Genomic DNA, 26,169 nt, shown 5'->3' with positions numbered 1-26,169 from the left:
CACTAAGCTCCATTCAGAAAACTCACGATTTTTCCCTAAATTCACCAGGCCAATTTTCATGTTAGGACTTTGCAACATTTGCTTTTCTTTCTACTCATAATTCAGTCGGTAATGACGCTTGACAGGCATTCTCCAGTCCCTCCAAATATCATCGTTTCAGTAAATGTTCCCTGAAAATTCTTTTTAAGTCAGCATCTCACTGCAATACACAGTTCTAGAATAAATATATTTTATTACTTTATGTTTATTTCCCCCTTTGTGGCACTAATAACTATATGAAAATATGTTTTATATGAATGTTTTATATTTTACTTCCTTTTTCCACTAGAATATTAACCTATAAGAGAAGCCAGTTTACCGTTTTTATTTACTATTGTACTCACTGGGATTAGAACAGTACATAGCCAAAACAAGGACACCCAAAAACTGTTGTGGGCTGATCACTCAGAAAACACTCTCAGTCTGAATTTTGTCCAAATTAGAGAGTCTTTTATTTAGGCAGCTGGGACTGCTCCCTGTAGGACCCAAATTGTCTCTGCCAGGAACAGTGCTGGGTCCAAGTTGTATGCAGTTTATAAGGGGAAAAAACTGCATCTTCAAAAATGTCAGAATAGGCAAGCAAACAGCCCAAGGGCCGGAGAAAGCAGTTAGCGGAGCAAGAACAGACAACCACATCCTGGGTTCGCACACCTATGGACATATGAAGTACAGAAAGACAATTTTCAACATTTTTGAAACAGCTTAACATTATTTATTCTCTAACACTTATCACATAATCCTATGATCCTACTTATTAATATTTCATAATTGATAATTTATAATTGATAATCCATATTGATTAAACTCAGGCCACAACAAAACTATCAAATCATTATTTTTTTCTCCATGTACTGGGAAAAACGTTGGTGTGGAGGACAATGACCGTCACGGTCTCCAGCACTTTGGCAAACCTCAGATGTGGGTCTTCTGTCTGAGCATCAGTGGTTTCATATTGTTGTAGCATTCACAGTCGCCCTGGGGGCTGCCGTTCTCCATAAGTTTGGTGTGGCTGGACCAAGAAAGAAAGCATATGTATATTTCTACCGAAGAAATTATGATTCCATGAAAGATTTTGAGGAGATGAGGAGGGCTGGAATCTCTCAGAGTGCAAAGGGATTTTTGGAATATAAAGAATTTCTTTGGATTGAAGTCCTTGGAAGTTTGTATTGACTTCTGCTCCTGAACTATAAAACTGAATATGTGGGCTTAGAAATAGTTTTTCTTGGTGAATAAACAATTAACAAATACTGTTAAAAAAAAAGACTATCAAGTGAATCAAGTAATGAAAATAATATATATATAAATATAAATATGTAAATTTATATACATATATATGTGTATATATGTATATATGTTTGCAAATATTCTGTATATTTGAATTAATTATTGTATGAACTCTGATTTCTTTATCAAGAATTTTAATATATTCCAAAGTTCATTTAGTCTAAACAAAGCAAGGGCTATGGTCTGATATGATTTGTCCCATAAGGGTCCATGTGTGAGAGGCTTCATCTTTAATGAGGCTATATGGAAACTGATGGGACTTTCAAGAGGTGAGTCCTAATAGGAAGTCCTCAGATCACAGGACTTGTCTTCTTGGAAGGGATTAGGGTAGGTCACATGGGACCCCTTGTTGGTTGGCTTGAGAAGGTTGCTTTCAATTCCTGAGCTTGGGAGTCTGAGGACACAGCTAAGTTGTAGAGTGTGTGCTTACCATGCACAAGGACCTGGGTTGGAGCCCCAGCACCAAAAATGCAATGCCATGCTTGATCCCACCTCCAGTCAGTCTCTCTGGCTTCCTGTTTGAGATGTAATCGCCAGCTCCTTCAAACGTTCCCACCATGATGCCATGAAGTGAAAGGCCCCTCATTAAGTTGATACCAGTGCACTTTTAATTTTGCAGACTATGGGTCAAATTAACCTGTACTCTTTTAAAGCTGGCTGCCTGAAATATTCATTATAGAAATGAAAAGCTAACTATACAGCAACATATTAACTATTTTTAAAATAGCCAAACTTTTTAGGAAAAATATTTAAACAAATTCATAGAAAACTCTTTACAACCCCAATTGAAATTATTTTACAATGATAATTTCTGTAGAAATGTTAGATATATCCAGTAGACTTTTTTATTTCTTCATAATAATCATTTATAAAATTGTGACCCAGAGATGTTATTGTGATATCACCATGACTTTAAAAATTGCAGTGGAACAACATTCTAAATGTTTTTATTTTAAAACTCATTCTTATTTTAATATGACTGAAAATCTAATCTTTCCTTCCTTCCTTCCTTCCTTCCTTCTTTCCTTCCTTCCTTCCTTCCTTTCTGATTTGGGATGTAAAGTTTCTAAATGACTTCTCAGTCAACTTGTATGTCCATTCTGGTACTCCAATGTGCCAAGATCATCTTGAGATTCTAATTCAGTTATCCAAAGTATTTATTATTCCATGCTTTTTCTGTTTTTTAAAATTGGTGTCTATATCATACAAGTTACTGACTGCTCTTATAAGCAGAATTGTATAGGCAGAAGAGCCAAAATTATGATTAATTTCTCTCTAGTTTAAAATCAATACTTATATTTATGCATATTTCCAGGAGCATGATATATATGACATAAGTATTACATAAGCAGGTATAACATACAAATTTACAACTGCATAAACTAAAATATTAACAAATTCCTCCTGAACTCATTTGAATTCAGTTTCCTACGTTCGTTGCAAAAGTTTTGCACTTGCCTGCAGTGGTTTGTCTTGCAAGTCAACAATCAGCAGATGACATGGCTATCCACCTTTTACCCTCATATCAGGGACTGTACAATTAGGCAATTCAGCTTCCCCTGGGCTCAAGGTCTCTCCTTTGCTATACAGCAAAGCCAGGGCACATGGTCAAGTCATTCTCAACTCTAACTAACTATTCTTTGAAAGAATGGTTCTGGAATGAAGCTGAAATGTATAACTTTCTACTTACTCTGCCATTTTAGGACCAACCAAATGAATCCATGGCCAGTTGTCTCACATATGCACTTGACTGTGGCGAGGTATTAATCCAGCTTGCAGAGCATCCTGCCACAGACTTTCCACCTCCCTCAACAAGGATCAGCTAGAAGAAAACTGATGGCTGAAGGAAACAGGTTAGGACAGGAAGATTCTGTATCAGATAGCAATTTCATGTAAAAGCAAAGGTTGGCAGCCCACGTTGGCAAGGAGACACCAAACTGTAGGAAGGCAGGGCGGAAATGTCGTTATGATGTTGTTGAAATTTCTCCTCCCACCTTCACAGGGCTGAGTACTATAGCATATGATATGATGTTTTGTTTGTTGCTTTTACACAGCTCATCCTCTCTGTCCCCCCAACATCTTAATGATTTCGATGACCTGGGCCTTCATGATTTCATCAGCCACCAGCAGTCAGCAACATCATGGAGCTGTTTGAAATCCTTATTTATTGGTTGTTATTTGAATAGAACTTTTACACACACAATATGAAATTACACATCTTATTATATTTCCTCTAAAATTCTTATAATATTCGTTACAATGAAGAATAGCAAGATAGATGTATATGAAGAGGTGAGAAAGTGAATAAACAATAATTGTCTTGTCATGGGTATCATCATTATCATAGTCTTATGCTAACAGAATTTTGATTCCACAAAAATCTATATGCACATCGTTTATGGCATTTAGATTTCAAATATTTCCTTCCATTTTCCCACACTCAGCACTAAATATGGAGATCACTTACTTAGTAATGCAATTGGACCAAAGTTGAGAGTCAGATTTTTCTGTCTCCATCATTTATATCTCTTTCAGTGTTCTAGGCACTTATTCAACAATGAAAAATTAAAAGATAAAGATATTATTTTTGATCCCAAGGAGATATTATTATTATAGACAATCGCAAATATAGTTGATCAGAATGAACTCTACATACAAGGCGTATGTATGAGGACCTAAGGAAGTCTATTGACAAAGCTGTGGATGACATCTGGGGACACGGGAGTAAACTGCACACCTTTTTGGAGAAGTTGATATCTAGAATCTAGCTCAAAATTGATTAGGGCATAGAGGAATTTGGAAGGCAAGCAGGTACATATAGAGCTCATTTCTTTTTTTAATACTACATCATTACATAGTCAAACTAGCTCTTGCAAACTAATTTTGAGGTCATGTAAATATGAGGGATAATAAAATTTTATGCAAACTGAGTTTTGTTGTTGTTGTTGTTAAGTATTAGAAACATTTTAGGCTGATTGCCTTGGAGCTCTCTGAAAACAAATATTCCATGGAGAATCATGTTAAGTTCCCAGAAGTCTTTCTTTCTTCATTCTTTCTGTTTTGTGAAACATTACAGAGCAGATACTCTATTCTAGTTCTTCTTCTAGAAAAGTGTAGTTAACCAGACATTGTGAATAGAATTCTAGAAACATCTCAAATTCCTGGGCCCCAATTCGGGGCACTGAATGTAAAAGCACTTTGCAATATGATTCAGTTTACTAATTAGCAGACTTATACTTGGATTATCTGAGGAAGGACACTGTCTTCATAGGGCCCTGGATTGCAGAAGGCAGGAGAGATGATGCAAGAGAACTCAGAGAACTTTGAAGCAGAGAGACATTCCAGCTGCCCTTGCTGGCATTGAAGAAGGAGAAGAGAGAAGACCAAGGAGCACAGTTCACCTTGTGGAGCTGAGAATGATTCCTGGCTGATAATAAAGGACATTGGAAACAGAGTCCTCCAAGCCCTTTGAGATCAGTTCTGCCAACAACCTGATTGTGCTTGAATAAATTCATTCTGAAGGTTGGAAATCTTCAACCTTCAGAAAGGAACACAATCCTGCCAGCACCTTGATTTTGATTAGAGAACCTATTATGCAAAAGACTACGCTTCTATGAATTCCTCATCTTCATGCAATACATTATTAATTATATCCATGAACTAATTTAAAATACATGTTGCACATTTTCTTCAATTTTTTTTTTTTACTAAATAATAGTATCTACTGAATTATTCTTTTGTTAAAGTTGAGTGAATAGTTTCAGTGTATTAGTGGTAAATATTGTATCACAAGATTTCCCTTATTTGTATTTTGGAATCCCTATCAATTCCTTAAATGCCATGAGTATTTTTTAGATCTAAACAAATACGTTACAAATCAGATTCATGTTACCTGAAGGTCAATTTCTTACCTTTGATAAAAAAGAAGATTCCATTCTAAATCCAGTAAATCCCTCTATTTTACTTAAGTGCCTGATATTTTTTGGTATGTTGAAATAATACAACTTGCAGGAAAATAAACAATAGAGTCATAGTGGTAAGTAGATGGAGATAGAAATGTGTTTAACTTAGGATGAAACACAAATGGAAGGAACTAGATTCGAAGAACTCATTTGCTAACTCAAATCACTAAGTAGTCGAATCCTATTTGTGCACAGGGTCCTAGTAAAGTCAACTGTGCTGACCACATGGACTAAGCTTATGCTGTAGCAAACATCTAGAAGCATACTGATGTTAAAATGTCATAAGCACAAACTCAGTTTAAAATGATATTTTTTCTTTTACCGAAAACATGCTTTAAAATATCTTAAAACTGAAAGCATCATCAGGAGTTTTATTTTTCAACAGTAATCATAATCTGAAACAAAATCACTGCTTATTAAATTCATCTAAACCATCATTATAGGATTTTCACTGAACTGTTTAGAAGAAGCTTTATAAATTTAATAAACAGAATTTCAAACAACAAAAACAAATTACCATTTATCCGTGGCCTCATATTTATAAAAGCTATACAAAAACCATTACCTTACTGATAGTTTCAGAATCGAACAATTTTGGTAAGATACAGCGGAGAGGACATTCATCATTCATCATTTTCCATTCCTAGAGTTTCCAAGTACCTGTATTCCCTGGCAACCACCCCTTTCTCTATAAACATAAGGAAAAACAAAAGTTATATATGTGAGAATATCCAATAATTTGAAATTATAAAATTCAGATCATAACTTTTGCAACTATTTCTCATAGGGCTAAAATTTTTAGGGAAATGGCAATAACTCATACTTTGAGCACATTACTGAAAATTAAACATTTTCAAGTGAAAAAACACAGACTGAATTACTTAAGTGGTATACATCTAAGAATGCAACCATAAAAATCATCCAGAAATCACAGAAAATCTAGTTCATGTTAAAAAGCACATAGCCACAAGGTAGAGGAATGTCCTTTGGAGGTATCAGTCAAAAAATCTTGAGAAAAGGTAAAAGCAATTCTAACTACACCAAAGATAACTCAGCAACATAGCAGGCGTTAGAGGTTTATTTTAAAGCTCTCAGGCAGAAAAGAAATCATTTGCTACTTAAAAGTAACTGATATATTGAAATTTTACATCAGCAAACTCTCCCATCATCTTATCATTTAGTTTTATGGCCAAAATAACCAAAAGAGAAGAGATCAGAGCTCCTGCTGCTTTGGCTGCAGCTTCTTCTCCTCCTCTTGCTCCTCCTCCTGCTCCTAATCCTTTTTCTCTTCCTCCTTCTCCTTCTTCACCTCTCTTTCTTCACCTTCTTCCTTTTTCCTTCTTCTTTTTTCCTCCTCATTCTTCATTTCCTCCTCCTCCTCCTCTTCTTCCTTCTTCTTCTATTTTTTTTTTTTAACTTCAGAGGCACATAACAACTGAATCATATCTCCTGCCGCCCCCCCCGCCATTTTATTTAAATTTTGAGACAGGGTATCAATAAGTTGCTTAGGGCCTCTCTAAAGTGCTGAGGCTGGCCTTGAACTTGTAATCCTCTTGCCTCAGCCTCCTCATCTGCTGGGATTACAGTCCTGTGCTATCATGCCTAGCCTAATATCTGATCTGATATCAAGATCAGAGATTCTTAATTGAGACATTTTATTATTTAATTTTCACATCATGCTATAGAAATGCCCAGAGTTATTGATTTCTATGTGTAGATGTGTTATAATTAGGGGAACATCAATATTTAAGAAAGGAAACAACAGAATTTCTACATCTTTCTAGCATTACCAGCATATATTTGGTAGCTTCAAGGACTTAAATAAATTACAATTTTTTGATTTTAATGTTTCATAACACATAACAACGTGAACTAGATTTTCTGTGATTTCTGGATGATTTTTATGGTTGCATTCTTGGATGTATACCATTTAAGTAATTCAGTCTGTGTTTTCTCACTTGAAAATGTTTAATTTTCAGTAATGTGCTCAAAGTATACTTGTAGCAACTGATTGCTGAGAGTGCCACCATCAAATAATGAGTATATAATGCAACTTTTTATTATTTTGCTTTTGGTAACTTTGTCTAATTTTAATAATTTGTCTTCAAATGTTATTCAAGGTCATTTGTATTTAATTCTATGAAATACACTAAACTGTAAAGTAATTTAGCTAATTATTAGGTAAATAAAGATAACATACAAAAATATTCTTATAATAAAGTTTATCATATACATTTTACCAAAAAAACTCACTGCTTATTTAAATTTTCTCTATATATTCTTTTAATCTAAATTAGAACTAATAATTAGAATGCTTTGTTTTAAATCAAATTTAGTATAGAAAATAATATTTGAAAAGTTTATTAATAGAATTCACTCTACATTTGACAATTCTGTGTGTATGTGTTGGGAGGTGTACAGATGTTATAGCTAAAAAACAACTCAAATGGGAGATAGGATTAAAATGAAACATTAAAATCAAGTCATTTAATTAGGAATACAGACATTATGTAGATAGTTATTGAATAAAAGTAGAGAAAGTTCTTTAATCATGATGTAATATTTAAATTATATTTTTGGAGCACTTGCATAGTGAAAGTTAAATGATTCACAGAGGTACTGAAAAGTGAGGTGGTGTTCTTTTTTATTACATTAATTTAAATAATTTGACTAAAAAATCAGATTCCTGAATGTTTAACTTATATATATATATATATATATATATATATATATATATATATATATATATATCTTTCCCTGTTCAGAGAAATAAAATATTTGGCAAAATTCGTTAGCCTCCTTTCTCATGTTAAATTTAAAAAAATGAATGTCCATTGAGTTAATAGTTTAGCCCAATTTTATTTCCCAGTTTTCCTCCATTGCTGATTGACTCATTGTTTCCCCATTTTATGATTGTTTTCTCTTGATACAAAAGCAAACTGCTCAGCATTGACATCAGAAATATTCCACACCAGCATAGTTTATTTTTCCTAAGACATGATAAATTAAATTACATAATTAAAAAAATATTTTTTAAAAATGGAGGGAAAACTTTGTATCACTCTACTTTCTGCCTATTAACTCTTTATCCACCTGTTAATTCTTTTTTAATTCTAGCCTTTCTGTCTTCGCTTCTATTACTGTGTGGGAAAAGCAGGGCCATTCCTTGGAAAGGAATATAACCTATATATTGTAATTAGAGAATTATACAGAAAATACTTCCTAAGCAAAAAGTTGATTGTGAATTCAACTTGAATCTACTTAAATTATGAAGAAAATGTATCATTTCTTGCAGTTATTGTTATAAAAATGCAAATAAGAATACTAAGCAAAGCTAAATCATATACAAACTTGTCTATATTAATTAACTAACAAAATCATCCAGATAATAAAGTGAAACAAATTTCTATAACCATAATTATATGTTGAAATATCTGGATTTTTTATAAAATGCTTCGATAATTTAAATCACAATTGAAAAAGGCTTAACTGTCTTTGACATTTGATAGGAGGAAAAGTGGCAGAATAAATATAAAAAAAGGAATTACAAAAATACAAACCATAGGCTTCTGATGAAATGCAGAAAGATGAACTGCACAAATAAATAATAATTCCTCTTTGTTGTAAAAATTTCTATATAGTGTGATAAGGGCGATTACCTTAATATTGTAGTTCACAAATTAGAAAACATAAGAATAGAATTTGTAAATTAATTGACAAAAGTATACTAATAACTAACATATACTATCATGATGAAGGACAGAAAATGAGGTCTGAATAAAATCAGAAACATACTATGTTGCTATGTTGTTTCATATTGTAAAAAAGCTGGGTTTTCTTCAAATTAATACAATTATAATTATATGTGAACATAATTTTGAAAAAATGTTAAAATAATTTTAGAATGTATGAAAAACAATAGTATCAAAAAATTCAAGAGAAAAAAATGAAGAATATGCTCAATTTCTTAGTATTAGTATTAAAACCTCAAACATTGTAAATTATAATATATGAAAGAGTGCTATTTTAACTTACTTGATTTTTAATAAACAGATGTCATATTCATATACATATGATTATACTTATCAATATTTTAGGAAACAATATTTATAAAAGATGATGGTTTATTTAAAAATGTTTTGGAGTGATGGGGCATGTATGTGGAATAAAACAGAACATAACCATACAAGCCAGAAGGAAAATTTCAAATTGATAATCAATATAATTGTGAAAAAAAACTAATATATTATTCACTAACTCTAGGAACTGTGTGAAATTATATAAGTCACTTATAATAATTTTAAAAAATAGTCAATTTTCTATAAAGCAAAAAAGAGGATGATTTAAAACAAATAATGCTAAACTTTGAAGAAATACATTGAAGCAAGTTGTTATTCTAATAAAGTTATATAGCAACTATGAACAAGGGTTTAATTTAAAAGTGTAAACTCTCAAATACTGCAAATTTTTATATCATGGATCAATATATAATTTTGTGATCTATCTATCTATCTCTATATATGTATACGTGCATATACATATATGTATTAATTGCCTAGAAATTGAATATAGATTTTATTTGAGACAGAAATATAATATTTGTATTAATACACAAGTTCAGTGGTTCCTCTTTATTGACATAAAAGACAATTAATAATCCTGTAATATCATAAGGATGTTAAAATAATGAGATATGGCTATGTAGTTACATGAAAATTTACCACATGTACACATGTGCTTATAATAGGCAACTGAAATTATTCTATACATTTGGATTTGTTTATTTAAAAACTGAATATACATATATATATATATATATATATATATATATACACACACACACACAATAATTGTGTATTAACAAATGAATGCATAGAAAAAAACCCCAAACTTCTATTGTGAATACCATCAACACAAGAGGTGGAACCTAATGGCGAAGGTGTGGTCATTAGTGACAAAGGCAACAAACTAAAATTCACAAAGTTTTGATGCAGCTATAACAATTCCATAAAATTTGTTCATGAACTAATGGGAAAATATCCCACAGCACATGCAAAGGCAGAAAACTGTGGAAGGAGTTTGACAAAGTCTTCAGGGAAGAAAAGTATGACATATGACATGGATGTTCATCAAGTAGTCAACCAAACAAAAGGTCGGTCACAGGGCAACTAATAGAAATGTTGATCATGTCAGAATTTAGGAATGATTGAGGCCTTGTGTCTGCATTGATGAGAAATAAGGAATATTGATTACAAAACCTACCTGAAGCAAAAGGGCATCACATCAAAGAAAATGGGAATGGAGAGCCCAAATAAATTGATAGTATTAGCTTTTTAGCTGCCTAAATACTAAGGCTAGATAAAGATTTGGGGGTTTGTACAAATAAACATTATTTTGATTATATATATCATAGTTTAATTTTAAGCAATAGTACTAAAATAATTTAAGCTTGTTTTCTGGGCTCAGCAAAATAATAATAGTAATAACAAACACAATGACATTAAAATCAACAAAATATAATCATAGCTTTCTAAATGTTTTATAACCAGATATTATATTATATATGTAAAATATACATAACACATATATAATACAATATATAATATGATATATATCATATATAATATGCTACATATATGTTTATGTTGATAAAATAATAGTTACTTTTTATTGAAAATTAAAATTTAAGTTGCCTCCTAATATTTTTCCTGGCAATCTTAGTGGGGGAAACAGGATTTTTGGAACTAAAAGGAACAGACCAATACAAAATATGACATTCAGATAGAAAGTGTTTGGGACAGAAGACACTGCTAAGAACATTTTTAAGGCAACTACAGAAATGTTAATTCTGATGGAGAACTGAAAACTGTAAAAGCAATGACATGGAAAATGGTAAGTATAAATCAAAAAATACCAGGTGATATTATGTATTAATTTTGTAAAACATATGTCTATGTTTATGCAAACATAGAAAAAGACACTAAAAATAAAGTTTCAATGTTAATTTATTCTGACATCTAGGAAATTGTAGTTAATCATTTTATTTTTGTGTGTTTTGGGTTTTTTTTTTTTTTTTTGGACATTTTCTTTTTTTCTCTCCCTCTCCCTTGAGAAAATACACACAACAACACACATAACACACTTCTTTGGTTTTGCTCTTTTCTATTTACTGTTTGAAAATACAACCTAATATAAAAGATAAGAGAGTATATTGGAACTCTACTTTCTGCTCAATTTTTCTGTGAATTTAATACTGCTCCAAAATATAAAGTCCATTAAAATATGAAAATTATATAGTGTGATTTCCTATCTGCAGTATAATTCATTTTTTAAATAAATTCATTTATTTTCTTTAAGTTGAAATTTTGGATTGTTCCTTTTACTCCTTGAGCTTTAAATTACATTCTTCTAGCCTATAGTATTTTTTTCTACTACTAATTATATATGTTACCACTACCACTACTACTACTACCACTAATATATGTATATATAATATTTTATACTAATATATATTTTCCTTGTCAATTTCTGAATATTTCACTACTTTATAAAAAATAAGTATGTAAATAGAAATATATTTAAACTTTATTTTCCTTTGGACTGTAAACATTTAACTATTAAAATATATTCAGAATTACACATCTAGTATAAATTATTATTAAAATTTTATGAAAGCATAATTATATTAGAGACATTATAATAACAAACACAAATAAAGGACTGGGGATGTGGCTCAAGCGGTAGCGCGCTCGCCCGGTGTGCGTGCGGCCCGGGTTCAATCCTCAGCACCACATACAAGCAAAGATGTTGTGTCCTCTGCTAACTAAAAAATAAATATTAAAATTCTCTCTCTCTCACTCTCTCTTTAAAAAAAAACACAAATAAAATTATATGAGAAATACATCAGTAAAAGGACTGCTTTCTTTCAATTAATTCATGAATCCCTGGATTAAATACTACTTACTACTAAAATGACATTAATTTGCAAAACTTCAGGAACCAATAACAAAAGTGTTGACTTCCAGAAAGTAATTAGGTCTTACAGAAAAGATTTTAATGGTTGTACCTTAGTTACCATAAAAACGAACATTGTGTTAGGACTCTTCTAGTAAGTACATAAATGGATAAAATAAATTAAGAAAAAAATTGATGAATGAATTCTGTTTTCCATATTTTTTAACAGTGAGTGCTCTTTCTGGATATCTCTCAGGAGCCATTAACTATTTTATAATATTGGAGGTTAGAAAAGGCAAGGTCATTAAATGAAAATTGTATAAATCTCTGCTCTCTTACTCCCAAACAGATCAAAATACCTAATGTCTGATGATGTACTTTCCTTTCAACTGCTGTATAAGCAAGACATAGACAGATTCAAGTCAAACAGTTGTTTAAGTTGCCTTGGATGAATAGGCTATTCCAACATCAATGTTTAAAACTGTCCTTTTTTATTGAAGGCTTTATCTCTTAAGAAATATACCAAATGGAATCTCAGGAAGAGTGAGAGATAAGGGTTAATTTAGGAAAGTGAAGGAAAGTCTCCTGAAAGACATCTCAAGCAAAGCAGAAGTCTCAAGTAAAGCAAGTGTGGAAAGAATAAATACAAATAGAAGTAGAAAATTTGAAAATTGATTCACCTAAAACTCTTCATGCTGGGATATACTCCTTGGAAGGTCTTTCTGGACCCCAGGATTCTCTCTTATCCCAGTTTAAAGAACATTTATAAAGAACAAGAGCAATGCAATGGAAAAGAGGTAGCTGGAAATGAAGTCCGGGAGCAGCAGTGGAAGAGGATGTAAGATCATGGAAGTGTCCAGGGTGGTATTCTTTCAAGTATCTTGGCCATGAATAGAGAAGTGAAAATGCATTATCAGGAAGAGAAGGTGTCAGAGGATGATCTGAAATTAAAACTTACAAGGCTGAATTTATTGTTTACTATCTTGATGGACACCCCTGTTGATCAGGCACAATGTCTAAGCAGAGGAGAATGCCGGGTTTATCCACAACCATAACTGGTGATCAAAATTGGATAGGTTTTTGGGAAGCCAAGCAGGTCCATATCATTTGGACAGTGTCATTCTGTGAAGGTTATTCTTGACTGGTTATGACTTACAGTCAAGTTTACTGGGGACATTCTTGATTGGAGGACATCCAGAAGCAATTACAGATTGAATGGCTTATAAAAGTAAGCTCCGTGAGGCAAAGTGTCCTTGATCACTTCAAGTTGTTGGAAACCAGTTACAGTCGGTATGTGTTATGGCCATCAAATAGCCAGTCTTTACTTCAGTGGGTACCACCCTGTTTCTTTCTTTTTTTTTGTTGAGTAAAAGTTCTCACAAAGAGTTGCCTATATTCAAAATCTCTGATTCCTCTCCTTCGGTTCAGTTGAATATTTTATTTCATTCAGGCAGTCATCCAGAAGACAAATAATAATAAATGCTAGAGAGGATGTGGAGAAAAAGGGACACTTTTATAGTCGGTGGTATTGTAAATTAGTACAACACTATGGAAATTAGTATGGAGGTTCCTCAAAAGACCAGGCATGGACCACCATATAACCCAGTTATATCACTCCTCAGTATTTATCCAGAAGATGAAAGTCATCCTATTACAGTGACAGACATATGCATACCCATGTTTGTAGGAGCATAATTCACAACACCCAAACTATGGGAACAGCCTAGGTGTCTATCAGTGGTTGAATGGATAAAGAAAATGTGACTTATATACACAATGAATTTTGCTTAGCCATAAAGAAAAACAAAATTGGAATTTGCAGGAAGATGGATGGAACTAGAAACCACTAGGTTAAGTAAATAAGTCAAACCCAGAAGATCAAGAGTCCTATATTTTCTCTCATGTGAAGAAGCTAGAGAGGAAAAAGGACAAGAAAGGTATGGGTGAGGGGGAAGGGGAGTGGGTCTCATAAAAATCAAAGATCAGTAGGACCAACAGGAGAAAGGCAGGGAGGAAAGGGGAAGTACTAGGAAGTGATTTTGGTCAAATAACCTTGCGATATTGTGTGCACGTATGAAATGCAACAACAAATCTCATCCTGATGTGCAACTGTAATGTGCCAATAAAAAAGTGTGAAAGAAAAAAGTTATTAGATTCATTTTTCCCCTAATTCACGACATAAATATTTCCCTCCATGCCCTGGGACCACCAAACTGTTAAATCAAATGGTCATTTGTAAGTCCTAATAACACTAACTCATTCATAAAATTTAAACAAGAAGTCATCCTGTTTCTCCTCAATAATTTTCTTCATTCTGCTTACAGAACAAGGTATTCTTTAAGTTCTCATGTTACCTCAAAGTTTTCTCATTCTCTCTTAATGCTTATTTTCCGTCTTCAATCATGTAGTGTTCATTTCATGAAACTAATTTTTAAGATTTCTATCCTCACTTTTATAATTCAGTCTAATACCTTTTAAATAACATCTATTCCCAGGACATATTATATCTATGTATTACAAATGCTTGCTAAATATTTACTCTCAGTGACTCACTGATTAATGCCTCAAAATGTCCCAAATTTCTAATCTCATCCAGCACATATTCTTTTGTAACAATATTTCACATCTTTATTATAATTGTCTTAGAATTATACTCACCTATACTCCAAGTTTTAGATTTATCCTTAACTTATCTTTTCCTAAGCCTTTCATAACCAATTCATCAGCCACTTACATGACATACATACAGAATCTAAAATAAAATCACCACCATCTATACCTAGTCTCAGTCTTTATCATCTTCTGGATTTATTATTGTTTTAACCTCTCAGTTATTGTTCAGAATTCTTCTTAATCCATCACTAAACATTCTCATTCTATTCTCCACACAAAAACTTAAGTTTTTTTTTTTTTTTTTTTACAATCATCCCTTACTGTGCAATACTGTCCCGACAGTCCTGAAGCTATTGAAGACTGGCCATTAAGAGTTATGGGTGCAGGTGTAAAGGGAGATGCAAAGCTGAAGGGATGAACAGACACAGGAAAGGATACATGATCTTATTCAATGGTCATTCATAGGAATCACTTTGTTTTTGGAATAACAGAGGGACACTGTGATCCTTTTTTCAAGATCTATAATTAGTAATATGATTAGATATTTATTGGTAAGCAAAAAATATTTTTTATAGATAGAGAATAGCACAACTAAATGGTGTGAGCCCAACTTGAAGTATTTTGGGTCATCCAAGGGGAAGCCTTTACTTGTAGAAATTCCTGGGGAAACAGTGTCCTCAGTGGAACGCTAGCCTTCATTTGAACAAGGAAATATTAGAGAAGTAAATGGTTTTATGCCTTAAGAAGGAGCTTTCGAGAACATACTACACAAACAAGAAGATTCAAGCTTTGGGTGGAGGGAAAGGGATAACAGAGTAATTGGAGGTGTGGGAAGAGTTTAAAAGGATGAGAGTAGAAGTCTGTATTTTATGTTGAAATTTAGAAAATGGGCAAAACATTCAGATGCTTTGGCTGTTTGTCAGGCCAACACAAGTCCGGGTCCTCTGGGTGCTTATAAGCAGTCAGGCTACTCTGAATTCAGCTGCAGCTGGAATCTCATTTCCTGGGATCCTCAGGGATGGAGAGCAGCAGGGTGTGAAGAGTGGTTCTGGTGGCGGCCCAGGCGGCCAGGCCTGACAGGTGGTTGGATGTGGTCCGTGCTCTGCCTGGCTGTTCTGGTGAGGACTTTTCATAAATAGATGAAGAGCTTAATTTAGGAAGTTTGCGCACTTAAAAAGTTAAATTGTTTTCAATGTTGAGGTGGGGATAAAGTCCCGTTTATCTCTTCTCAGTTTCTATCTATGTCTAGTAAAACAGATTTAGACTCAAAAAGGTTGAGAAAAATCTAGACAAGGGGTAGCGAATCAAAAGGCATAAACCATTTCCTCCTCCCTCTTCATATTACAGACAAAATATTAAGAGACCATATTGGTGGTGTGTGTCAGGGGGGATTACATAGCTAAATATCCTAGGAATGGTTTTCTGCCCTTTGAAACCAAAATAATCTTTTGATCCATGGATAATTATATTTGAAAAAAAAATGTAGTCTATCATAATGAACACAAAATAAGCTTTCTTATTTTGGTGTTTAACATTGAAATACATACAATATTTAAATACACTGTGTAAAATACAATACATATCATTAATATATAAGATAGTATTTAAATATTTCATATGAAATAAATATTCAATTTTATTTTTTTAGAAACCTTTGAATTCTGTATTTATTATCTTCCAGAAGAGCATTTTTCCTTGTACACTGAGATTCTTTTGCTATTTTGCATCACTTTATTTTTTTTAAATCAAAGTGACATGACCTTATTTCCAACAAATTTCTGGAATGGCCATGATATGTGCAAATAAAGTGAATATTTGAATAGGTGATTTCACAAGATAAGATCTGATTTTTGCATTAAAATACTGTTTTATGTTTATAAAATGTTAAATGAATAAATTTCTATCCATATCTTTTATACTAACACTACATTTTTGTACTAGTATACTTAAGTATAATTATAAATAGTATAAATGTCTCATGTTCTATATCTTATAGGATCTTATATTAAATATTCTGATGATATTACCAGTATAGTATTTTCTGCATATTGGGTATGTTCTGAGTATCAGAATTATGAACTATAGATGGGCTCACTGGTTTAACCAGATGCAACACTGGAAAGAATGGGACAAAGTCAGATTTCCTAGCTTCTATTTTTATCTTTAACCTCTAAATAGGAAATATCTATTGCATGCTATTCAAAGATTAATAGTAATTATTATTATTGTTATTATTATTATTATTGTTGTTGTTATTATTATTATTATTATTATTATTTTAGTGACTGCACTTCTGCGTAGCATCTAACATTTCCAGTAAATAAAAAACAAAAAACAAAATATAAGGTCCGGAGAGATGGCATAGATTAGTGCAAAAGCAGAACTAAAGCCCTGTTTCTTTCTGTAATTTAATATAGTGTCCCCTCTTGCATGTCACTTAAGATTTTTACAGGAAAAGAAAAGCATTCATTTCATTTTTTTCTGCCTTTAGACCTAAGCCTGTTTCCTAGGGAAAGAACACCACTACTGAAAATCACTTCACTATCCACATACACTTGTTCATTTTCTTGTATAAGTTGGGATTAACTCTTCTTTTAATGACCTTCTTAGTATTATACATTTCTCAAACTCTCATAATTTTTAAACGTTATATCCTAACTCCCATACTTCCAGGTCACTCCTCTCTGAATTGAATTGTTTATATAAACTAATTAATCAATGCCTTATTTAGAGTAGGCCAGACGTGTTCTTTATTCCATTGTGCCATCATTTTTGTTTTGAGACACACTCGAAACAAAGTTTTGTGAGTATTCAATATATATGCAAATATATGGTTTTGAATAATGCTTATGTACATTTTTAAAACACTTTTACATATCAAACTTCTGGAAAACAATACCAGTTGGTTTCTAGTCCTTTCCTTCCTAATAAATTTTAATGCTAGGGCAATAACATCCTGTGCTCTCACATTTAACTGGTAAAAGTGCTGTTTATCTAAGAACTACATGGTAATACGAAAGTCTGGTTATGATTTCTCAGAAAGGGAAGTCATATCTGCCATGAAAGACAAACCCCAGGCAGGAAAGATTCAATTTCAGTTTTAGACATGGAGTACATGTTGTTTTATTTGTTGTTTGTTTGAATTAATTCTTTGAAAATTTTAGTTGACAGAAAATTCTCTGTCATTTAAACCAACATAGAATGAATTGGAATTTTTCATGTTAAGTGAAACAAGCCAAGAACAGAAAGTCAAGTGCAAATGGTCTCACTTGTATGGGAAACTAAAAACATGGATCTCATGGAAGAGTCTAGAATAGTGATTACCAGAGATTAGAAAGTATACAGGGTGAGGGAGCAAAGAGAAGATGGATGACGGCTACCATTATGTTGTTAGGAGGAGCAAACACTGGTGTTCTGTAGCACACAAGAATGGCTGTAGTTTAAAATTTATCACATATTTTATGAAGAACTAGAAAGGAAAGAATGAGCTTGAAGTTTCCCATCATGCAGTCATGCCAGTTTTGATGTTCTCAAATGTTTGGATTTTGATGAGAATTTTTTTTGTACTTTTACTTTATTTTTTTTAACTTTTTGGTCATTGTAGATGGACAGAATGCCTTTATTTTATTTGTTAATTTTTATGTGGTTCTGAGGATTAAACCCAGTGCCTCACACATGCTAGGCAAGCACTTTGCTACTGAGCTATAGACCCAGCCCTGTACTTTTATTTTTTTAAGTCACTATGACAATAACTTTATTGCAAAATATAATAAATCTTTAAAAGAGTGTAAAATTACTGATGTGATAAAACTTTTATAAGGTCTGTTTTATTATGGAAGAATTCTCACGGATAATGAGGACGACTGCATCAATAGGATATTATTGAAAATGTGATTGTACTCTATTTGAATTTTTGATTACTATTCTTAAAATATAAAACAAGTTCAAATAATTTAAAACTAGACAGTCTAAACCAGAAATTATTCTTATAATTTGGCTATGTCATTTGTTCTGTTCTCACTTATACAAAGACATAATTACTTTAGAAATTACTTCAGAAAACTTTATCACTGCTTTGGTTTATTTATTTATATCTCATGATGTTACTGCTTTAGAATAGCTCAACTTATAATTTCTTAAAAGTTAGATATTGAAGTTCATCAACAATTATCTCTGGATTGCAAACTTAAGTGGATTTATTTTAGTTGAAAAACTTATAAATATTGCTTCATATCATAAATAGGCCAATAATGTGATATACTAAAATCATACCTTATCTTAGTAATGCCTTTCATCATATTTTGCATTAGTTTTTAATTTCTTGTGTTTATGGAAGTGCTTAGAAATAAATGCTAACTTCCTGGTCTTTCTGAGCTTGAATTTTTCTATTATTTTAATTCTAGAAGACAATATCTGGATTACAATTATGTAGAAAGAATGACATTAGACAAAATTAGGATAATTATAGATATATATTGATTATTAAGTAGTTAATCTCTAAAAGTATAATTAGTATTAATTAGCTAGAATAAGGAAACAGGAAGATGGGCAAATCTTTGTGATTGTCTAAAATTGTTAGTATTTATTTTCTCATTGTCTTCTGCACTTAAAATAATTTTTTGTAGGGCTGGGGATGTGGCTCAAGTGGTAGTGGGCTGGCCTGGCATGTGTGGGGCGCTGGGTTCGATCCTCAGCACCACATAAAAATAAAATAAAGATGTTGTGTCCACCGAAAACTAAAAAATAAATATTAAAAAATTCTCTCTCTCTCTCTTTTTAAAAAAGTAGTAATTTTTGCTCTCTTTCTATGATTTCCTGTTAAGGACTAAGTAAAACTCATTTTCCTTTCTTTCTCTCACTCTATCCTTATTCCTAACTTCATAAATTTATACATCACAAACTATTTGACAGAAAATTGTCAACATATTGCCTTTTCTTTCCAAAATAATTGTTTATTTCCAACAAAAGAGGAAAAATCTTTATATAATCATTATAAAACATTAAATTATAGAAATTAGCATTGGTATATCATCATTAAATTGTCAGACTCCATTCAGATGTTCCCCAAATTCACAATAATGTCTTTACCTCAAAAGGATTGACTCAAAATCAGATTTTTTTCTCTAGTCCTCATGCATCTTGAGGCTCCTTATTATCAGTGATCTTTATTTAAAATTTCCTTGATTTTGTGAATTTGCTTTTGCTACAGGAGTTATTCTGTAGGATTTTACTCCATGACTGTTTGATGTTTCTGTACAATTAGACTCAGATGATGCATCTTTGTTAGGAACTCAATTGCAATGATATGCTCTTCTCATTGCATCTTGAAGGGTGATACACAGGGTTTTTTGTTGTTGTTGTTGTTGTTGTTGTTTTTGTCCTATTAAATATGATGTTCATTTTATCCACTTGATTGAGGTAATATTGGCCAGGTTTCTTCAACAGAAAGTTCATCTTTTCCTCATGGTAATCCGTAAGCATTTTGTGGGGTTGTATTTTGAAGCTATATAAACACTCTCTTCTTCATCACTGCATTAATTCATGTGCTAACTAAACTATATAAGAACAGACATAATATCCTACTTTATTGAGAGAATTGTAATCCATCACCATCATTCTTTATTTTGATATTCAAATTTTCTCATGCTTTACCAGCAGGACTTCCTTTCATGGTTTCTGGGCCCTGTTAACATGCGCCTTCCTGTGTTTAAATATCTGCTTGCTTTCTGACGCAACATGGTTTTTTCAGAAGCTTCTCGTATTTTCTTGCTCATGCTTACACTTGTCCGTTCTCCATGCAATCCTAGTACCTTTTAGTAGGAAATGTTATTTAAAAGACAAAATTTGAGCCTTCAGTGGGCTTGGGAGTACTAGAGTGGTTCCAGTTCAAGGTTTTCTTAATAGATAGAATCAGTAAATATGTTACACATGCACGCGTTCACATGTTAGGCCTACATTTATTTTTGAATCTATCTTTATGTATTGCAAAAAGAAAAATGTTCACATACTAATCACTTTCTTGTTTTCTTCCTTTGTATGTAGAAAATTCCCTTTTCCAACAAAAAGAAAGCAGATGCCACTCTCTTTAATTGAGTATTTGGTCAAATTCTCTGTAAACAACCCTCTCATCATCTCTTCATGGTTTGGTTCTCTTAAGGATGTTCTCCTCACCACCCTTATCAACACCTCCCTATCTATAGGCACCCTCGTTTTGCACTTAGAGTTCTTTCATTCCCCTTTTGGCTCTGACACCCTGCACTATACCAACCCTGTGTGTGTGTGGGATCTGCACTCATCCTGGGCTCTCAAACCTCAAGCTGGCACCCTCCTGGAGACACTGAGTTTTGCTGCTCTGATTCCTTACCCTGGCAGCCCTGATTCTGACTTCTCTTCCTTATCTTTACTGGCACTTTGATATTTCACTCTGAGGGATTGCATCTCCACCACCAGGCACAACCTACTGGGTTTTCTACTAGACCTCGTATAGTTTTAGGGTGTTGTTGGCCAGAAAAAGAAAGTAAAAGGCTGTATACACATTCTAGCCAATAAGCAAGAGATAATACACGGATTTATATGAAAGGATGCTGATCGACAACCTAAGGTTTTATATATGCCAAAAGTAGTTGTGCTTTATCAGAGAGGAAAACCCTCTAAAATAATTTTTATTTTTAAAGAGAAATTTAAATGGGTTTCAAAAAATAGAGTTTGGTAATAATTACAAACATAAAAGTAGAGAAATAGTTCTTTAAATAAGTCACAGAGTTTATAGGATTTCAGAAACTATTCTCGGCTAAAACTTCTTGTCTTCATTAAAACTGGAATCATTCTAAACCATGCACAGACTCTAATTTAGTTAATATATATGGAAGTACCAGTGAGATACTTGGCTCCCTGGCTGCCAAGCTGCACAGCAGGCCCACTGGTCTCTGCCGGGAAGCCATGAAGTGGACAGTGGACCAGCAGACCTGAGGCACAGCGCCTATGTCTGAAGGGCCAGCGCCACAGGCAAGTCCAGGGGCACAGACCTGTCATTCCTCCACACCTGGGGCCCACCGGGTGCCAGCACTGGATGCTGGTAGCATTGCAGCTCCAGGACGTCCCCACCCCTCACAAGGACTTCAATCTCTTCCCTGAAGTGGGGAGGAAATGGAATTAAAGACAAATCTGAATGGGATTCAGGCTAACCAATCGTGTTAGTGTGTTTCCAAACCCTAATCAGCATAAATTTGGACCAGTAGCATTGCTACTTTTTTTTCAAACCCTAATTAGCATAAGTTTGAACACATGCTATGTAAGCCCACTGAGCTGATGAAAATTTGTTATGGGTTCCCTTTTGCTGGGCAAGATATCTGTTCCTTTTTCTACTCTTCAGTAAATACTACACCTACAGTCAACCATCCTGGAACGTGTATTTCATTCTTCAAGTTCAGGAGGCAAGAACCTGGACCTACAAAGAAGAAGAAATTGAGGTAAGCTGCTGGGGTCTGCTGTATTATTGGAGGACGTGGTCAGCCATTAAGAGCTGCAGAGAGTCTCCTGTGCAGGGACCTGTAGCTTTGTGCAGACCCCACCCACCAGCCCAAGCTGGGGACCAAGTTCATCTTAAAACCTTGCTTTCACTAGGGCATCATCTTTCCTCACTATATTGGTGTGTAAACTGAGACAGAAATGTTACTACAACTGCCTTTAGATGTTATACAAGATCCTAGAACAGGGATCCTGCATTGGTACTAAGCACCCTTCATTGGTAACCACTGTGCAACTTTGGTTTTGATAATTCAGCAAACATATTTATTGTCTTGTGCTAGATTGGAAACTTCTCTGATATCCCAGCAACTTTTTATACTGCTAGAATAAGTCCCAGAAATATATTGGAATTGCCATATATGGTAGTAGTCATTATCAAAGTTTAGCGTTCTCACCCTTGAATCACCAGGAGAGCACTTATCTGTGGACTGAGAAAATAGACCTTTACTCTTATCTGTCCTTTTAAGACAATAAGTGTGATAAGATTCCTTTTCACTGGAGCAGCTTGCTTACTTCTGAGTACCCGTATTTTTTTTTTTCTTTATACAATAAGTTAAAATTTACAGCTTCTTCCCCCACTGAAAATATAGCTAATTATTCTACTTTGCTCTCCTGTAGAAAGGTGTGTGAATTACAATATGTCATCCTAAACAAACTGTTAATAAGGATTTCTTTCCAGATGAAGCTCTTTGTTTAAATGGTTTTTCAAAATTTTAATTCGAAAAATTATTGGTTTTTGAGTTATCCCATGTTTCAGAATTCAAGGAAAATTTATTACCATTAAAACATAAGTGAATGATGAGTAATGCTTTCACTTTTATCTTTTTAAAAAATATTTTCAACAATCCAAATCCTACTGAAATTTGTGTTTCAATAAACAATGTATGTAAATACCAAAATTTAGTAGTGTTCCTCTTTGTAGTATTATTTTGGAAATCATCATTTTTAGTTTCGTTTCACTTATAGATAATATTAGGGTTCATTTTGACATAATTATACAAGCATGAAATATGACTTGCTCTAAGCCAGTCCCCAGAACTTCCTCTTTCTTCAACTCCTTTTAGAGTATTCTTGAGAGTGTTTGCACATCTACATCTTTATTCAATATTGTAACTTTCATCATCAGTAAGGAACATCATGAAGCTCATGTTTTGCAGCGATAAGCTGTGGTTTAGTGTTTAAGATAAAAAAGTGTGTCAATGTCTCTTGAAAAGATGATGTGTCTTTCCCAAGATACTCTTTGTGGGGGCATCTCAAAGAAATTAAGATTAAGTGGGGAGAAACTGTTCCCAGGGAAAGTTGTTTTGAAGTTAGGAACAAATCCATTTCACAGTTGGAAATACTGGAAAAAGAAAGAAATTAAATGAGTTCCTGAAAGTCCACAATGTGCCAGAAGTGGCTCATACATCCCATAGATGTGCACATGCTATAATCTCTAAGTGGAACTTGCTTCCTTCCTTCTCCATACAATTCAGCACATGAACAGATGTTTTCATGAGTCATTTTACACAGTAATATAAATTTAGAAATATGAGTGCACTGTAGTATATTTAACTAGAAGAACAAATTTCTAGTTCTGTCTTCATTGTCTAGTCATGTAATTTTAAGCATATACTTTGTATTTTAAAAACTTAATTGGAAATAATAACCAATTGATTGCTTACCGATATCAAAGAATTTTTAGGAAAATCAATGGATATCAAATGAATACAGGTTGAAAACACAAAGTATTACACACATAATTTGTGTTGATGGTGATGTTTTTTAGTAACTGATAAATTAACTTTAAGAGAATATACTTGAAATAATTTGTGGCTGTTTCTTCAAAAGTTTAATAAGTCATTGTACATAGCTTTCTGCTAAATACACGATGATTTGTTATTACTGAAATTCCTTAAAAATATTTAAAATATTTTTTTTATCTTTTTCATAGTATGAAACATAGAGTTCTTGAAATTAATTGTATTTTCTTAGACCCTGAATAATATTTCTAAAGATTCCTTGATTTAAAAATGTATTATTTCTGCCTGCATAACTTTGAACATTCATTTCATATTATTCTTCAACATTGAGGACACACAGTCACTTAAGGTAGAATCTCCTACATAAATACAGTGCTTGGCAGCAGCACTCTCTTTTGGATAATCATCACAAATGCAAATGTCACAGCCTTACTATGGTAGACCTGTTTGTCCCCAAAGCAGTTTGAAAATAAATTGAGCCAAATTATAGAGAGCCAAGAAAAAGAAAATTCACTTTGACCCAGAGTCCATGAAAGGAGTCAAGTATATAAAGGGTTATTCATTGTTAAAATTAACAATCAAAGAATAGTTTAAATGTTCCATGTAATTTCAGCAAAAATATGTAATACAAGGGAAAAATAAAAGTTTGGTAGAAAAAACAACCCTAATAGTCAATGACCTTCATTGTAAGTACTTCTTCTAAAGGTGCACTAAGAAGAGAAGTCCTCACAACTTGAGTGATGTCAGCAAAGTCTCTGCTTTGAGTAGGAAACCCCCAAAGCCATCCCATTCATCAAACTAATGAAGAAGCTAAAAAAAAAAAAAAAAGTCAAAATCAACATTATTAGAGTTCTGGAAACTGACCAAAAGCTTTTCACAATATAAGAAGCACTTAGGAAAAGAAACCACTGAATACCATTAAGAACAGTGAGTCCTGAAGTGCTTTAACTTACCTTAGATCCATTTGGTGCGTCCCAGCTCAGTGGTATTCTTGAGAAATTAAAGGTCATGTAACTGTGCCGATATAAGAAAGGACAGAAAGAACCTCACCTCATACACAAATTGTACTTGGTTGATCTGACTCTTGGATCTCTGGAACACCCATTCAAAGCCTTGCCTTATCTCACCTTCCTGGAATTTACCTACCTATCATGAAAGCTGCTACTCAGGGACATTTGTTAAAAACATTTCAGGGCAAATATATAGTCACTGATGTTGAAACCTTGGTTAATGGTTGGGGAAAATAATAACAGCTGAAAAGCTTTGAGACTAAAATGCACTGGGGAATAAGAGTTTTGAAGAACATTGATGTTATTCTAGGAAAATACAAGTACACATACATTTTCATTGTAGGAAAGATCTAAAAACAACTTGCCACATCTGACTGACCTCAGAAAAATCTGACTTCCAGGTTTATAATAATAAAATATTCAAAATGTCCAGAATTCAACAAAAAATATGAGTCAAGAAAAGGAACAAGTATTACCCATACACCCTAAGAGCATGGCTCAAAACAAATAAAGAAAACAGGCATTGAATTTACTAAAGAAAAATTTAAAACAGTCTATTTGAAATATGGTCAAAGATCTGAAGCAAGCCTTGGCTAAAATACTAAATGAAATGATTAAAATGTTACATTGCTGAATACAGAATGTTAGTAAAGACATAAAAATTATGAAGAACAAAGCAGAAATCATAGATTTGAAAGTACAAATGAACTTAAAAATCTTCTAGAAGGGCAAAGCAGCAAAGGTGAGCATGCCAAAGAAAGAATCGTATCTCAAAATATTAATTGAGAAATCAGTTGAGATTGTTCCATTTGGGAGAAATAGAGGGAAGAAAAAATGCAAACCCTCAAAGGCAGTGGGATATCATCAACATCACAAATAGGAGCAATGAGGGTCCCTGAAGGATGGGAGAAAGAAAGGGACAGAACATATCGGAAAGAAATGGTAGTGAAAAGCAAAGAGCAAAAACCGAAATTTAAAAATTTACTGGGACAAATTTGTACATAGAACAATATCAATAAACCCAAAGTGGAATAAATA

This window comes from Ictidomys tridecemlineatus, chromosome 9, assembly GCF_052094955.1.
Source record: "Ictidomys tridecemlineatus isolate mIctTri1 chromosome 9, mIctTri1.hap1, whole genome shotgun sequence".
NCBI classification, from domain to species: domain Eukaryota; kingdom Metazoa; phylum Chordata; class Mammalia; order Rodentia; family Sciuridae; genus Ictidomys; species Ictidomys tridecemlineatus.
This window is presented reverse-complemented; position numbering follows the sequence as displayed.